This window comes from Plectrocnemia conspersa, unplaced genomic scaffold, assembly GCF_051122295.1.
Source record: "Plectrocnemia conspersa isolate PC_06_02 unplaced genomic scaffold, ASM5112229v1 ptg000003l, whole genome shotgun sequence".
Taxonomy (NCBI): Eukaryota; Metazoa; Arthropoda; class Insecta; order Trichoptera; family Polycentropodidae; genus Plectrocnemia; species Plectrocnemia conspersa.
Window position 1 is genome coordinate 22,062,934 of NW_028277167.1, and position 19,125 is coordinate 22,082,058.

Here is a 19,125-nt window from a genome sequence, read left to right on the forward strand (position 1 = left end):
TACATGCTAATACTTCTAGTGCTCCCACGTGCTACTAATACCATTTCGCATTTAATTAGCTAAAGTTTTTCGCCTTATTCCCAGACGAAACCGTCAAATGGCTAACTCGCACAGCAAACGTCCATTTACACATCGTTTACATGCATATTATGCAATTTTTGCAAATGTTATTTTTAACGCGGCTCCCTCGCATTGGCTTGGTTTACAAAAGTACTTTCGCAAATTCACCATAATGTACTTTAATTTATATAATGGAACGATGTTTTTCACGAAACGACCCCTTGCCGAAAACAGGGCATTGTTAAAGATTTGGATGTGTGCTTTTTACTCATTCAAAAACAGGTTATTTGAGCAATAAATATTACTATTGTGTTGTTGTGATTATAATAAAGAAATAAATATAACTTTTTTTGTGAATAAATAGAGTAATGTTGTAAATATAAATAACTTAAAAATGCGCAATACAAATTAGAAGTTCAAGTACATGTAATATTTTAAATTAATATTGAAATATATTAATAAAAAGAACCCCTCGAATGTGAATTAAGATTTGTTGAGGCAGATAAAATAAGTAACAAGAAAGTTTATTTTTAGATATTTCTATCTAAATTTAAATAATAAAAATATATAAATTTTAATACAAGCAAAATGTAAACAGGAAGTCACCGTTATTTATATGCTATATAAATAACGAAGATGTAAATTTCGCTCCTGATCACTGGAGCTTAGTCGTTGGCTCTCACTATCACAAAATTTACCCTATTTACAAAAATATGAAATAGCAATATTTTGCTATAATATAAATTTAATTATATGGAAAGCTTAGACATTTAGTTCAGATTATAATTTTTTTGAATTTATGTTATAACCCTTTTAATTATTACAAAGGTATGACTTTATCCATTTATTTTTTTATTAATTAAACGATCTTTAAAGATTTGTTTCTCTTAGATTTTATTGATCTTGTGGATGAATATCGCGATTAACAATTAAAATAATCTTGATCTAACTCATGCAAAGTGACATATATTGATTGAAAGCTATAATAAAAATTTATAATTAATAGAATATATATACTTATTTTAATCTGATGTTTCTCTTTTTACTTACTAGTTTTTTTTAGTAGATTTTTCATATATTAATTGTGGCTCTCAATCTTTTTTCATGAAATTAGTATAAAATTATCAAACAGTGTTTTTGGAGTATTAATTAATAATTTCTGCCCCTTTAATCACTTTCTGCTCTGTTTGCAGCTGTGAATTTAGTGAATTTAAACCACCACTTGTTTTTTAAAATTGTATCGATTATAAAGAAGTAAAATGAGAATTCTCATTTATTGAATAATGAACAACGAAAATTTCAAAAACACCTATTATGTAAAATAAGCTAAAAAAAACATTTTTCGCTTAAATTTTAATAAAAAAAATAACCTATTCGTATACATCTGTTTTTTTAACTTTTCAGTTATTATCAAAACAAATATTTTAATTTCTTAAAACTATGTTTATGATAGTTGATACGTTTTCGCATATAAAATAAACCAATTCCATAGAATGATATTCAAATAAAAGATTTATTTCTCGTGCACCACATAAAACGTGAATTTAACTCGAACTTTAATATTCCACATTAAAGATTTACGTCAGTGCTCGTAAAAGTGTGCATTATCATATAAAAGCGTTTTATTGTATTATTTCGTTGGCAATTTGCTCACCCATGGATGTCACGGTGTATTGCCGCGGAATGACCCAACGACCCGGGGGTGTGGCAGGGTGCAAGAAGCGCATAACAAGGTGACCCGGAGGACACTCGGGCTATTGGCACCTGCGACCCTCACACCCCCGACCCAAGGTCTTGACCCTTGGCTTCCTCTCGAACCAGCATCCGTCTCGGCACAATGCACCTGCATAAATTATATCTCAGTTACGTCACGGTGACACTCGACATGCAAATTGATACCTCTGAATCGGGGTAGAAGTGGTACTTGAACGGAATAAGTTGATGATGCAATGTTCCCAGTTAAGGCAAAATGGCAATTTTTGCACAATTTGTAAATTTGAATAATTAATTCATGATAAGGTATAAGTTACAATTTTGCCACATTAGCTAAGATTATTATTATTACATGCAAAATTACGCACTCATTTTAACCTATGACATGATATATTAATGGCAATGTATCCTTTGGATTGAAAAAATAAATCATATTAAAAAAAATACATTAAAAAATGAATACACCTAAATAAGAATAAAAGTGAAATATGATTAAAAAGCTGTGTCTATTGTCGCCTTTTAAAAGTGCTATAACCATTACACCAATTCATAAAAAATATTATAAATTTAATGTGTCGCGGATTTATCGAAAACTCGTCTTGGTGATATTTGACTATCGTTAAACATTTGCCTTCGGTGAAATCTAGAGTTAGAAAGCAAGTTGGATATTGAGAGCAGATAGCGCGATGTTGGCTGGAAGAGCATTTTTCGAGCAGTATGCATTTTCGCGGAGGAAATTATTTTGCAATACGATTCCGCATGGATGCTCTTGGAAACCTCAGCTCCGGTCGCCAACCGAAGTCGGGAACACAAGCTATAATGGGACTTTCGAAGTGGATGAATAAATAAGACGTTCGACTTGAAGTGCACTGTTCCGATGCATGACAGCGATGGGTACATAACCCTCGCATTGTTGTACTGTACCACAAATACATAGGTATTTGTGCCAATATTGGAGTTGGCTCATCTCCGGTTTTCGACATCACAGGATGCAATAGTGTATGTCTTAACTATAGTCCAATATCCGATGTCGGGGTCACCGGTTTAAAATAAATGTTTCTTGCTTAGTAGCGTTCAGAGTTCATCACGGGGTCGAACTAATCGAATAATTTACGAAGGTTGAACAACTTCGTGTATTTATTATGCTACACCACATCCACTCCAGGGAATCAAAAATACGAGGGAAACACAATCGATAATCGATACCCCAAAACCCAAAATTATTACCATCGGCTCGATCTCTGAATTGTTTATCTGCTTTTGCAGTGTTTCGTTTAATACACATGTGTAACGTTTGCTAATAATGAAAGCTACGACTGCACCGTTCTTTATGCAGTACGATACGAGAAAAGCACTTGGTTCTATCTGAAAATGGTTCAATGCACCGACCGGATGCTATGAGTGTTAATCTCACTTGTCTGAATTCATGCTAGCGAATATTTTGCAAGTGTTATGTTATATACAAACTCTGTTATTTTTTTCATGCAAATGGTAGAAATAAAACTCATATGCATGAAACGTCTCCTATTTTTATTTTAAAAACAGTAAGGTACTGGTTAATGACGATTTTGCGTCGTTCAAAATTATGTATTACAAAGTGTAAAATAATAAATATTTGATAAACGACGTGTTTTTTTTTAAGATGACCGCTTAAATTTCATAACATAGAACGACGTTTGCTAATCGTTTGGACGCGTTTTAACGTAAAAGAAAAAATGTTTCTACTTGTAATATCATTTGTAAAATTTCATTGAAGACAGTACAAAGTCTCGAGCGACCCTTTTCGCCCCCAATTTTCCCTTCTGACGCTTTAGCATCACTTTAAAAATTAAGAAGGGCGATAATGCACAAGGAGTGAATTTACAAAATCGCGTCGTTAAGGGTGTTCCGGCGTATTTAGTTGGCCATCGCGAAATTTTCTCGCGAGCGAGAGAGAGAAGCTTGTTTAATTTCTTGCCATCTTCCGCTACTCGACTTTCTGCCAACTTGTTCTTTTCTAATATTTTCGAGGCTTTCCGCTATTATGTAGTCGGCACTCGGTCATTAGAACCTCTTTGTGTTCGATGCTCGAACGGATCGCTGACGAACGCTTTTTTTAATTGTTATGGCGACTTTGCGCAAAGAGAAGAGGCCGAAATGGAAAAAATGTATATTTTATATATGTACTTACACTTAGAAAAAATGCTGTGCCATAAATATTCCAAGCTTATTTTTTAACATTTATTCAACTGATTTTAACTATTATTCATAATTAATCTATTTTTGTATTATTTTCAGGTATGTACCATGTTCTGACTGACTATCAATGCATAGGTGTACAATACATGATTATTGTAATCGTAAGTAGAATATACATATATATAGTATATACATACATTTAAAAATATAGTATATTTCTGACTTTTAAGCAATAGTGGTTTACATTTTACTTTTCTTATTTTAAAATATATTACCATTATTTTGTATTCAATGAAATGTTATTATTTTAATCAATGTATTTTTTTAATTAGAATAATAATTTTTCATCCGAATATTCTTGCTATAACAAATGCTTTAGAACTACTGATTAGTGATCATTTAAATTAAATTTAAAGCAAAACTTATTTTAATTTTTACCAACGAATTAAAGATTAAATTTTTGTTGAATTCTCGTTTGATAAATCGTCTCTCTTTTTTAGTGTTATTGTTTATGGCCGAATGAAATCTGAGAAACCACAGATCAACGTATATTAAAAGATAGAAACGTGGCAAAGTTTGATGAGCAAAAGTTCCGAATCTGTATTGGTTTTGAACGAAGCTCTTATTTGGGTTATAATTAGATTAATTTGCGAAAACCTGAGTTCACTTTGATACTAGGAATAGAATTTAGATTATATATCAAAAGCAATATTTTTTATTATGCTTTTTTGAGAATGTATTTGCAAATTCCACGAATCGCTTCTCAATCATTTAGTGGTAGTTTGACATGTTCCTAAATTTTCTTTAATGACGGAATAGCGTAGTCCGTGACGTCTTAGACTAGTAACACTGAGGTTACGGGTTCGAGCCTCGGCAGCGGCACTCGAATTTTTATTTATAAAAATCTAAGGATTATAAATTGTATAGCACATAATAATTTATAATTAATAACATATAAGTCACTGATTTCCAGTGTTGTGACTAATACTTACTTGTATGTATTTATTATGTCTGATAGATTTGCTCGTTGTAACGCATTGGGCTTACGCCTGTCAGGTTACAACGGAAGATTTAATAAAAATAAATAAATAAATAAATCTCTCGAAATATCTTCAGGCCAAGTTCGCGAGCATAAAGTGCAAACTCAACACTTTTTTTCTATCTTGCATCCTTTTTTAAATTAACTCTTTCAACGTGGAATAAAATATTTTCAGCTGCAGCATACTACATACTTTTGCCCCCCCCCCCCTGGAAAAAGCATATAATCTGGGTCGATTTCAAACCAGAAATTCTCGGGTTATCTAAAAAAAAAACAGTTTCGAATCTTTATTTTTTTAAATATGTAATTATAGTGAAATCATATCAGAATACATTTTCACCGGTAGATATATTTTATTTTTTAAATAATTTATCTGACAGGTGCTAGTGAAATTATATGATTTCAAAACCTATTCCATACGTAGTAATATATATATTTACATGCGATGTATAAGCTTGTGAAGTCAAAAAAAATTTTCACCAATAGATTATATAATATATTTCTACTAGCAAAAATATAATTTTAATCATAAGTACTAGTAAAATTATATGCTGCTCTAAAATGTCTATACAACGCAATTTGTTGTTCAAACCCAAATCTAACCTAAGCGCCATGTACTTTCAGAACATATTTGCTTTAAAAGTTGATGTGTCGCCATACAACTATGTTTTTAAATAAAATTCGCTAGTGAAGTACTGGATTTAACAATAACTGATCACATGGCAACTAATTTATGTACCGTTTATTTTACTGGTCAAAATCTGAATTATTTACTAATCAAAAATGTATTATTTACTGACGAATTAATTTATTTAACTGATCATTAATAGAATTATTTACTTATTATAGTTACCAATATAAAATTAATTCTAAATCTGGTTCTGAATTTTCGTCCCAATAATTAGTAATAATTTTAAATATATACGAACATGAATATGTTTATTTTTCTTATTGAAAATACACGGGTAATATAGCTTTAGCACGATTCGATTTAATCAATATGATTGAGTACATTTTAACGTATTATATAAATTTGCGAATCATCTGCGTTTACTACCTTATACACTTTAAAAAATATGTTATTCATTTATTTTGTTTTAAAAAGTAATAATTCTATATTTAAAAAATATTATTGTCTAAATTTAAATTAAGAATAGTGTTCATACTAAATCTAACATAGATTTAGGACGAACAGTGATTGCCCACCAAACAAACTGTTAAATAATCTTAATCAACGTAACAATATACAAAATCGCTGAATAGCACAATAAAAAATATTTTTTATTAAGTAGAATTAACTCATAACATATGAGCTATTTACCAAAGAATAATAAAGCTAACATTTTTATGGCAAATAAAAACGGAATCACTTCATTAAAAAAATAGAGGCACGCTATTTATTCGACTATTAAAAATGTTCCAGAATAAGCCATAATAAATTATAATAGTAATATTTTTAATAAAAAATAGCAACGAGCAGCATATCGTAAAATAAATTAGGCTTATGTAGCATGTTTAAAGATCTTCAAGATCACTTAAACTTTAACAAACGAACTGCAAAGACCTAAAACGGGGGGTCAGTCAGTAATTAATACCTCGCTAATTGACGCCAAAAGTCTGGTGATTTCTGGCTTCGACGAATATCTTTGTTTGATACGCCGACGTTGACGGGCGCGTCCTGGCATGAAAAAGGCAATCACGTCACCATACATATCTACAATATCAAATTGGTTGATTTCTAGTCACCATTATTTAAATATCAAATATCAATACTACACATTCTGTACTTGAAAATAATCGCTATATATAATATATTGTATTGAATTATAATACCGTTCCAAATCGATCAATGTAATTGGAAACAATTCATTTAAAAAAATATTTGTCGCTCACTTCCACCGCCAGTTAGGCATCGCTGAATGATACACACACACACCATGGAACGATAAGGCAGATTGGAGTGTTCACATAACTTAAGAGGATTAATTTTTTGCTGGGCGCTTTGTAAATGTTTTAATTAACTGTTAGCGGCTTACGAGAGCAAAGACAAACATTACAGCCGAAAGTAGAGATAAAAGTAGATTCCGGGTATGCGTCCCCCACTGTTGCTTTTTGCGTTCCTTTCACGTGCCCCCTACCCTCTACTTACTACCGTGTATAGCTAGCTCGTCTATGGACGACGCGTGTCTGCGTTTTATGTAAATTCGCCACCGCAAACAACGGAAACGGCCAAAGGGCGAAGATAAATGAAATTTATAGGCGCGGATACCTCACGTGAAACAATTTCCCGCAAAAAGGGATTTCTCTTTCTTCAACCCCTCCCCCTCCCTCCCGACCTTCTTTGCCTTACCTTCACTCTTCAACTCTCTTTTTCAGCCCTAAACCGATTCTTAAAAATGCTGCATTTAATATTATTATTCAGTTGCATACTTCATAATTGGATTCTCTTAAATAAATAACATAAAAAAAACTATTATCAGGGTTAAATTATTATTATGTTAAGATAAGTAATAGCTTCCCCAAAAATATATTTCAAGACTTCTTTTGACAACTGCAAGTCAAAATAAATTTTTTTTACAGTTGTCAAAAGACTTCTCTTGACAACTGCAAGATTTTCCACCTAAATGCAATATAAACTTGTTTGGCCAGATTCAAGTATTTCGTAATTCACAATTTATTTGCAGTCCTACAATATAAACAATAACTTTTTTTACGTTTAGTTCGGGCTTCGGGGTGGATTTGCCTACCTGATTTTTAGATAAATTGTTCTACAACACCCATTTCTTGTCTCCGGTTACCATATGATCGAGAAAAGGTGACTTGGTTTCAAGAAACAGAAACTCTGATCTGTTTTATACGTGTAAAACCCATACATCTCCAGGCCTTTCCAATGTCTTTGAACTGTTTTGTATGTGTAGTTTAGTTTTTCGGCAAGCTAATTAATAGTTCTTAAAATATCATAAGTTAACTTTTATAAACAATACTTTTATTTGGAATATATCTACATTATGCATATGTACATACAAAAATCAGTAACTTTTCAGAACTTCAAATGTAATTTTATAAGTGCTTAACTTAAAACTACTTCTTTGCTTAAATATAATATCTAGTTTCATTAACTTATTTTGATAATATTTTTTTTATTTAATAATAATAAAAAGTTATTGAGTCATTTTTTTTCCCAATTTTCATTTAATTTTAATATTTTACAATGATTTGTTACAAATATAGATTTGCTTGATATATTTTATTTTTTAATAAATTAAACTGTAATAAATAATAAATGTCACAGAGGATTATATATATTTATTTATTTAGCTAGTATATATTATTGTTCATACAATAAACAATTTTAATCACAACATAGATATAAAATAAATATAATATAAAAAAATACTTGAAATATATAATTAATTTTTATTTTTTCCAAGTATTATAATTTATTTCTTAATGCGGTAATTTTTATTATTTTTTATCTACAAATACTTATAAATAATTTATTTTTAACCATATTTCTAATATGCTTAATTCATTATTTAAATTATCTACAACTTCCTTAACGTTATCACCTATGCAATAAATTAAAGTGTCGTCTGCAAACAGATGTATTTTACATTTTTTTATTAAGAATAATATCATTAATATATATTATAAACAGCAATGAAAATATGAAAATATTAGTCACCATTACTCCCACAATTATTGAACTGTTTATTATTTGATTGCACGAATAAAATTTTCCAATAATAATAAAACGTTTCTTAGACAAAATACCATTTAATTTATTCTATGCCGAATAAAATCAAAAATTGTCCTTGCTTTTTTTAAGAATATATTTACAATACTTTCAAATAACAAAATATCCAACTATAATTATCTTGAACACACAAATTTTACACCGGAAGTTGTCACTAGTTCAGTAAATTGCGTTGATTGTGACTTCTCTGTGATGTCACGATTGCAAAACAATTTTCGCCAAATTTCTATTTCGTCAAAAGGTGCCGCACCTCTGTCGCTCTTGTTCTTCTTCTTTCTCTTTGATTAGATTGAATGTCGGAAAATAGTTTTCGCAACTCAAAAGCATTACTACTTTCAACGCTTAATTTAATTTGCAGCGAAGCTTTTTTCTCAGTAACCGACAGTGGAGTCGATAACGGGGTGCTGAGGACCCCCTGCAAGCGACTTGGATCGCTGGGGGCTGACCCCTTGGCTCATCCCCTAAAACTCTCATAAGTCAAGTAAACATATTAAAACAATAAAATTTGTCAGTTAGGTTGTTTGCGTTTGAATATAACTTATTTTTAAAGCTTGGTGAATTAATGAGTCTTCACATTTTCTCACTTGTAAGTACTTTAAATTCTGACATAGAGACCCAGCTTAAGCCCCGTATCCACTTATTGTGTGTCCACGCAACTTATAGTGACACGATATGAGCTGATAAATTAATGCTCTTTATAAATAGTAAACAAATATAACCTTACTCAACGTCAAAGAGATTTACAACTTTATTTTAAGTTTAACTTTAATGTTTGGATTTCAAAAAAATAATTAAAATTATGATTTCTGATAATCACCGAACATGTTGCCAATGTTGCGTTTTACTCTGAATTTAATTAACCGTTAGTTGAAACAGGAAAATTTAGTCAATCATTAACTACTGATACAATAATATTTATAACTCTAATATATCATGTAGAGAAAAAATATTTTAAAATCGCATATTACTCCTGATAAACTTTATGTTAAATATGCTAATTTTATTTCACGCTCTTAAGCCTTAAATACTCCTGAAACACGAAAAATCATGAAATTATACAACGTTTCAACGAGTTCGCGGTCTAACTCGACGCAACGTACTATTTCGATCATTTCTATGAAGTTGTACAATAGATTTTTCCTTTATTTGCCCGAAAGATTTTATATTGTTTACTTAGGAATATTCCGAGATTATTCCAATGAATTTTCCACATTTCTTATTATGTTATAAAAAGCATTAATAATATTTTTATTTGCAAATTGATTTTTCACTACTTTGCTCGAATTGATCAAAAATATTATTGACTGTTTTTACAAAATTGTTCATGAAGTTGTAATCCAAATTTGAGCTCACGTTCTATTCCATCTAAAATATGATAAAAATGAATGATAATTCTCAATCCACCGCCTTAACTGTTCCGTTGATCAAGTGGATACCTTCCAGTTCGGAATATAGAAGCACCCCCGAATCATATGCTTGAAGACATTTTTTGACAACGGATTGCGTTATTATTATTCAAACTAAAACAAACCAGCTTTTGGTCAATTGTTCTATTTCATGCGTGAAAGATTTTTGGCAGGTATGTAAATGTATACATTCTCTTGTCTAAGTCACATATTATGGTTTCCATATTTATTTGAAATTTAAAGTTGCTTTACGCCAATCACGTGATTTTCATTTTTCATCCATAATTCATTGCACCTATTTCGACATTTTTCTAAAAAGTCTTTGAACTAGCGATTTATGAATCTCAATACTGGTATTGAAAGCTCTAACCCACATTGATACGTAAAATGAAAATACATAGCGGAGAACATAACAAGTTAATACAGCTCTTAATTAAACTGCATTTACGATGTAGATAAAAACATGCCTGATTGTGGATACGCAACAAGTGGATATCTGCCTTTACTTAAGATTTGAAGTGTACTCTTCCTCTCTCGTTTCGCATAGGTTATAGCTATATAATATATTGTAGAATTCGATTTCAATTTCCCCCTCCATACGCATCGCTAGAAATGAAATCGATCGCCTTTTCCGTCATTATTTTTCACAATGGCAACACCCTTCAGTGGGAATTTGAATTTAAAAAATGCATGCATTGGTAGTTCGCAGTTGAAGCGCGTCAAATTAATTGTCGCGTATATCGACAGAACCGGAAGTTGCGGGGATAAAAACTCGCCGGCGGCGGTGCGGATAGGGGCAGGGGTAGGAAACCGGATATCGCCCCGCGTATATTGATGTGTGTTCAATCATTATTGTATTTCGCGTCGGCAAGTTTTGTGCCTCGGCTCCCTTAGTGGACCGTATCGGATTACCGACGCCCAACTTGGATGTTTTTACTCTACAATAAAATATTACCTTTCGTCGGTAAAAGCAATCTATTGGCGCTTTGGGCGGTGATTGTTAAACTTCTTCTATTTGCTTTTTAATACAGTAAATATTTTTCGATCAGTTTTGAATTAACTGGATTTTACTACTAAGTATTCTTAATAGTATATATTTATTTTCATGGTTAGTATGTATAATAGTTATGTTTATTGAATTAAATAAATGTAGTCTATAGTATATTTTCCCTTCTGCTCAATACATGTTTTAATGTAACCTATTGTAAACACATGACGATATACCATACGCTTGTAAATAAAATGGCGGCTGACATTTCCATGTCCTTTCGATGATCCAAATAATTAGAGTACGCCTTTATTGGAATTCATTCGGCTCGTTGACATTCATGATCCGAAGTTATTAAAGTGCGGGAGCCGTTCTGGCGGCGGAATGGCATTATGTCGGCCTTTCCTCGGGAGCGAAATGCCAACGGCTGCCTACTTTTCCATTTGCTATACACTAGTAAATATAATAGAAAAGTTCATGGACTGCCCGTGAATTGTGTGGGGTGAAAATTCGTCAAATAATATATAGTAAAATTCTATTATTATCAACATTTACCCATCTGTTGCTATTTTATTAAAAATTTTAAGAAAATTTAGAGCAATCTTAAATTAAAATAGTCATTTATCGACAGCTGTTTTGTGCCTAACAAACCAATGCGAGTAAGGTTATTGCCAAGTTTATCTGTCAATTTGAAAGGCTTTCCTGTAAAATATAAATTGTGGTCTTGTTGCAGTACAATTTCGACAAAAATAGCTTTAAAATATTAAGCCTTTAGAAAAAGTGCACTGTATAATATATTCATATTTTTAATATAAGTTGTTCGATTTTAAATACTGTCGAAACATATTCTTATTTTTCTTCCTGGACATATTACTATATTTTACAGTTGTTGGTCTTGCTCCTAATAATTTTCCGCTGGTTACGGTCCTTTGCTATGCTCTACCAGCATTTTTATCTTCAACATCGTTTATGCAATCGTTCCATCTTTTTTTTGGAGTCATCCCTTACCTGTTTTTTATGTGATTTCTATTTTGTTAATGTTTTAGAGATCTTAAATACTCACATTCTTTCTTAGTGCCCTGTCCATCTTAGTATTTATGATTTATAAATGCTGATATTTTTTTCATCCTTATTTTATTCTAATTCTGTTAGTTTTATGGATCCAAATATTTTTCTGTGGATCTTCTGCTGAAAATCTAAGTATGTTATTTTTGGATGTATTTACTAAACGTATCATGATTTTATAAATTATCATTTTTAAGCAATTGCTTTTTATTTCCGATTTAAGTACTGAAAGTTCACCTTAATACTTCTGCATTTTACTATAAATTACTTGTTGGTTCCACTATGGTTGGTTTTGCTGTCAAATGGGAATGACTTTTCAGTCAAAAAACTCCGTAAAATCTGGTAACAATCTAATGTAAAAACATATATAAATGCATACATATATATATAGAAATGTAGATGCTGCAATTAGGCGGTGAAGTTTTCGTTGGCGTGTCGAGTTGTATTATTATCGGCTGTGATTTTTTTGTGTAGCAGCTTGGATTTGTCTTGATGTGTTCTCGCGATGCTCTCTAGACGATTCGCTGGTGTCTCTAGTGTTGATGCAGTCTTCTGACTTGTCTCTGCTCCTCTCTGGTGTTGTGAATTTTTCGTTTCTCACTAAAGTAACTAAATGTAACATATTTTATAATGCTGGTGCAAGACAACTCTGGCGGATTTCAGATGAATGCGCTTGATAGAAAAGTGGCTATTTAAGAACAATTTTTTTACACCTAAGATAGAATTTTTTTGCCTAGGTAGTTTTTTCGTTGATAATTATGGGTAAACGTTAAGACAGTTGTGCTTATATAGGTAGTCTTTGCAATATTTCTAATTATTAACACAAATTTTTGGTCACAAGATCTCTCTTTCATTGTTGTATAAAATCTTGTGTGTGACATTACTTTCGAGACGTGTTTATGTTTGTTCGAAATAGTAATTAAAGTGACCTTTAAATTATATCAAATTGTGCAAGTGGTTGAAATCGCTAAAGTGCTATAATCAAACTCTGATTTTACAATATTAACAAGGAGAGAGAGAGAGAGAGTAATTATATTTTATTACAATAGATTTTCTGCTATATTAAACTACTTTTAAAAGCTCAAATTCATCCTAAATAATTAACCACCATTTTGCAATAAGAATAAAATAACATGCTTTCATTTAGTATGATGGGCAGAGTAGTACAGTAGACTCCCCAATAACACGGTAAATTGGAGACTTGCTATTTGGATGCCCGTTACTTCGTATGTGAGCGAGCTAAAGGGAGTATATCTCACCACGCGTGCTTGATTCGTTGCTTGATTGATTGCAAAAAATGTATGAGTATTTTCTAGTCCCCCAACTACACATCTCTAATTTGCCGTGTTATTGGAGGATCTACTGTATTTCATGTCTAGAGCGAGTGTTATTATGTGGTCCATGCAATATTTCTAAGTATTAACGCAACTATTTGGTTATGATATCTCTCTTCCATTGTTGCGTGAAATTGCAATGTGTGTTTTTATTTTTGTTTGCTTGAAATTATCGCTAGAATTATCTCTAAATTATAACAAATTGTGTAGGTGGTTAAAACACCTGCAAGTGCATTTATTTTACATTTCTAATCAAAAAGCTTTATTTTGATATTTTTAATTATATCATTAGCGTATACTACTTTTAATTTATATGTCACGGTTTCTAATACAAGGTTAAATATTACTGTTAATAGTATAAACTTTGTCGACCATTTGCCTCTTCCAAAGTAATTTTCATTGATTAAGTCACTGAATAAATTATTTATATTGATTTAATATGTGTATGACTTATCTATTGTCTATCTTATGACATATTTTTGGTCAATAATGCAACTACAATATTTGTTCGAAAAAAACATTGTTACTCTCTGCACTGCTAATAATACTTTTTAAGCTGTTTATAATTTTTTCACCTTTTTAATATTGATACTATGCTCCTAGTCTTCCATCTTTAATGCATCATCCCTTCATTCAATACATTCGATAGTTCTTGTCCTGTTTTGATTTATTATTTTTTTTGTCTTACTATTCATGTGACTTGTAATTACTTTGTAAGTTATTGTATTTGTTTTTGTGGTATAATATACTTTTTCATGATTTTAACAGTTCGCTGAAGTGCTTTTTTTTTAAAATTTAAGATTCATTTTAGTTTTCATTGATTAACTTTAACACAATTTAATGTTTTTTTATGAAAGACATAACAACTAATATAAGAATAAGTAGATTAAAAATTCAAGCCCTTTAATTTATTTTTAATTTACAAAAACTATTATGTTAATTGCGCTGACATTTGTATGACTTTCTCTAAGGCTTTAGACAAAAATACATTGTATTATTAAACGTGAATATAAAAAAAAAACTATTTCAGTATTGTTTGAGGATTGTTTAAATAAAAAATATCGACTTTATAATCGGATGGGAGTATAAATATAATCACATCTTGAAACAGTGTTGGCAACGTGAGAAAAAAAAGAAAAGAAAAACGTCTCAATACATGCGATAGACGCTAGCGGCGGAAAACTCCCTCGGACGTTTATCGATCAATCCGAAAGCAACTTTTGTAGTCCATTATTGAAAACAAACACGAGAGACACGCAAAAAGTAGGGCGCACAAAAAAAAAGAAGAACAAGAAGAAGTAAAGTGAAAAGTTCCCGATTGGGGGTCGCATTTTTTCGCGTTATCGAACGACAGCGGTCGACGCTTATTGATGATGGTCCGTAGATTTTTTACATCACGAAGAGGAATAATCCTTTAGTAAAATAATGTCTAGCGTATCTTCCAATCTTCTAAATGCAAACACATACCTCTTTCATAGACCGTTGTTTCGCTTCACTTTACTGATTAGCGTACGTGTCTACAAGGCGCTCACTCGTACACGTATTCATAAGTTACTGTCTTTTACTTTTGTTGAAACAACATAGTAATGCTGTTTTTAAATTAAATTAACTCTAACTTTCATAGTAATATTAAATTACATTGAAATGGTGTATGAATATACAATTTAAATGTACTTTTTTAATGCAATTAATTTTGACACATTTATTAAAAAATATATCAGCGTATAATACATTTTTTCTCTAATTGTTGCGTCAATTTAATTTTTATTTTTATTTTTTTCAATGAGTTCTAATGATTTATTGGAGTCGCGAGGGTCCTAATCTGAGAATAATTTCTTTCCCTATTTTACATATATTTCCTTTTGAAGAATAACTAAAGAAGTCGTTCTATTTTGCCTGGTAAAAGATTCTGGATTTTGTAAATATGTATTTAATGACATCAGTGTCTTGTTTCTTTGATTAAAAAATTTCTCTTTAATTGCCTGTTGAAATTTCGAGCTTAGCTCAGAATTATTATTTTCCAATTGTTTTAACAAAAAATTTAAGAGTCTTTGGTACTCAATAACAGTTGTTGCTACTTTACAAAAGCAATATAAAAAAATCGTTTTTGGATTATCGAAAAAAAATAATAGCCCTAAATCGTTTTGGATTTTACCAATTTCCATGCGTAATTTCTCCTTATCGGAGCTGGTTCTTAGATCCCCAAAGCAAAGATAAAACCGCCGGCCGGTTAGAGTAATAGAAAATCGCAAAAAATATTGTTAATAATTCAAATACTTGCGATTTTTTGAGAAAGTATGCATATTTTCAAACATCTGTCACAAACCCCTTCAGAAAGATTTATTATCTGAGTGTCTTCTTTTATTACTTAAGCAAAAATAAGGCGAGTTCGAGTATTTTGGCATTCCCAGACCCTTAATAAAACCTTCTAATATGTATGTATATTAGACATGAATCCGCATTTACTTATGCAGCGTTATAAAAATGCCAGTGGTTGTCAACCTTTTAAATATATTCGTACAAATTTAATGTTATATAATAAAAATGTTTTATAGACTTTCTCGAGAATTATTTCTTGAAAAATAATTCTCGCAAAGGAACACTGTGACTTACATAATCACATAGTCCGACTCACTTTAGATAGAAAATGTCTAGTATGAGAGAATATAAATATTATCCATTTTTATTTCCCACAAAATTTCTACAAGGTATTCTGGTATATGATTCCCTCGAGTCACGTCGACAAGTATACTTGATAAAGCACTTTTGCTATTTGCTGGTAAATAATCTTCACAATCTGGAAATTCTGGAAGGTCTTTCTGATACTATTATAGATAAAATTAATGCAAAAAAACACGAATTTGTCAATTAGAAACAATAATAAAACAGAATAATTTCCAGTGCTCTTTTATGGTACACGTCTCATACATTATGCTGCGTGATTAAGACGGAGAATATAATGGCTCACACGTCGAGTCAAGTAATTGATCGGACGAAAAAGACAACGGGATACCACCAAGAAGAAAAAATAAGAAGGACGGCGGGAAATTGTATGAAGCAAATGACCGAGGGTGGCGCCGCCGAGGGGTGGGTGGACTGTCGTCCGCACAATGGCTGATATCCGCTTTCAACCACTCTCCGTCGTTTGTTTTTCATGCAAGACTAGGACGGAAATAATTGAAAACGGCGTGTGACTCCGGGGACGAAGAGGCCCTGGCGATGATGGGTGATTTATGGAAGCCTGGTTGAGTATTATAACAATGCAGTTTGCCCAAATCCCAGTAGACGCAATTTGTGCGTCCGTTGAAGGAACATATATGATGTTAGGCTAAATTTATTTTAAAAGCATAAAAGAAATCAACACTTCATGACTATTGCTGTTTTGAATCTGGATGATCAGGATCAGAGAGAAGTGGATGAATATATGGAACTTGATCTTAAACTGTAAAAAGAAATCTCGCAGACAGAAAATCGATCATGATAAATAATGAGTACCACATATCAGAATAACTAGTGAATACTGATATATAATAAAGGCTTATTATGTTTATAATAACATTACTCAAACTCTAAAAGAATTATAGTTAAAAAAACTCGTAAATTCATATACCTCATACTTTCTTTAAGTACTTGAAGAAGACGCGTGGTGGGATATTATAAAATATTTTTTACTGCAAAAGATTACAATGGAATTAAGGGCTCTTTTGTTTCGTAACTTTGTTTTACGAGTTAATGCCGAACTGTACACATCAGGGAGATGTAGTTTTCTAAATAGGATCGTCCATTGCTATTAATGTATCAACACGTACTCAGCTCAAAGGTGCAGCTCCATTATCCCACTATAAAGTCGGTTATCAGCTGTCTAATTTGAGCAGAGTTAAGACCGAGCTTGCTGATTGAGGTCGGTCGACGAATATATTAATCTTATGTCGACCGGCTAGTTATACATTTTGATATATGCAAGTCTTGTTCCAAAAGTAAATTTGTATCTCACAGTCCGAGATATGAAGAACATGATCTTCACAATTCTGTATATTGTGCTTTTGTACTATAAATCCAAACCGCTTTTCAGTAAAATTTCATCAATAATATTATGCAATATTGTATGAAAAGATTTATATTTCAAATTTTAGTATTTTCACTTTTTCGATTTTTTTATATTTTATTATAAAAAAATATTTATTTTATATTTTATTATAACAAAATATTTAATTTCGTTAATTTTTTAGCGTTAGAATTTCAGTTTTGTTTTTTTTATGTTTATACCCCGGAAGACATAATTTAATTATTTTCACTTTTTCGCTAAACTAATTCCTCCTAGTCTTGCTTGTTGGTACTGTTTGTGCCTGATTAATTTACCTAGTTATAATTGATATACCCTGTTGTAACGCATTGGGCTTACACATAATATGTACGGAAGATTAATAAAGGATATGTTTTTGTTTTGTTTTAATATAAATTTAATTATTTTGACTAAATGTTAATATTTTATGTATGTATTATATATAAAAAATATTTTGGTTTTGTCACTATGGCCAGTTAAAATAGATTAGCCTAGCTTTGCTGATCATTTTTATAAAAGCTACTAAGCTTTTTTTATATTAATAATATAACTTACCGTTTTATTTAAAATTACTAACTTAAACAATTTCAATACAGCTTATAAACTGTATGTTTTTTTTAACAATTTCACTATAACATCTGAAACCATATTTATTATTTTCAAGAATGGAAATTGTTAACATTCTATAAGTTACAACTTTTGTTATCTATATTATAAACTAACAACAAAGTCGCATTCCTTATAAGAGCACCGAAATTATTATTGAAGAAGCCTCAATAAATAAGCACAAACAAAATTTCGCTACACAGTATAATCTTTGTGCGAAAGTATTTATAAACGCCTATACATTTCCTATAAAGGCATTATGCCTCAATTTCTGAGAAAACACACGCCTGTAATTTTATTGTTAGCATATTACAATAGCAATAAACGATAAACACATCCGCACACAAACAAACACACAATCGCGCAAATTGTGTTACGGCAACGTGACGGAAAAGCGCGAGCGTTTCCACTCGGAAAAGTCATAAAGGCCGATTAGACCATTGTTTTAATTGATAATAGATTTCTAGGCTTTCACGCCTCGGCCGCAGAAGACATTAAAGGCGTGTTCTTAGACAGATAATCGGCAAAATTAAAAGCGCATTAACCGAAGCATGGCGGAAATCGATCCGAAATCAGAGCTCAACATTAAGACCATATTATAAACCAACGCGGAATCATAAATATTATATTTAGTAACTTTAAATTTGTTTAACCCTACGTTTAACAATATACAAATAAATCCTTTCAGAAAGGTTGAATCAAATCGAGCGAAAAGCTCAGAACGTCACACCTCATTTATAATGCAGATTTTGTATGAATTGTTCTTGGGAGGTTTATATTTAGATGCAGCTGCAAGGCCTTGTTTTAAACTGTGGAAAGAAATATTATTTTTTCATTAATGGTTCAAGTGAAGATCAAAGTAGCTGCACAAAAAATAACTATATTTTTTTAATGAAAAACATACAGTGATTTTTTA

The 19,125-nt window shown here is 31.1% G+C and overlaps 1 protein-coding gene across 5 annotated transcripts in view; it reads left to right on the forward strand.

Annotated features, from left to right (window-relative positions):
* The window catches only part of LOC148236959 (matrix metalloproteinase-2-like), a 293,116-nt gene that overhangs the window by 233,740 nt on the left and 40,251 nt on the right, over positions 1-19,125 (forward strand). Inside the window, exon 2 of one of the 5 annotated variants that reach the window (XM_088183403.1) lies at positions 4,051-4,112. The exons of the other annotated variants lie outside the window; for them this stretch is intronic. The gene's annotated coding sequence lies outside the window, so the exon portion shown is untranslated. The remainder of the gene's footprint in view (positions 1-4,050; positions 4,113-19,125) is intronic. 5 annotated transcript variants of the gene reach the window in all.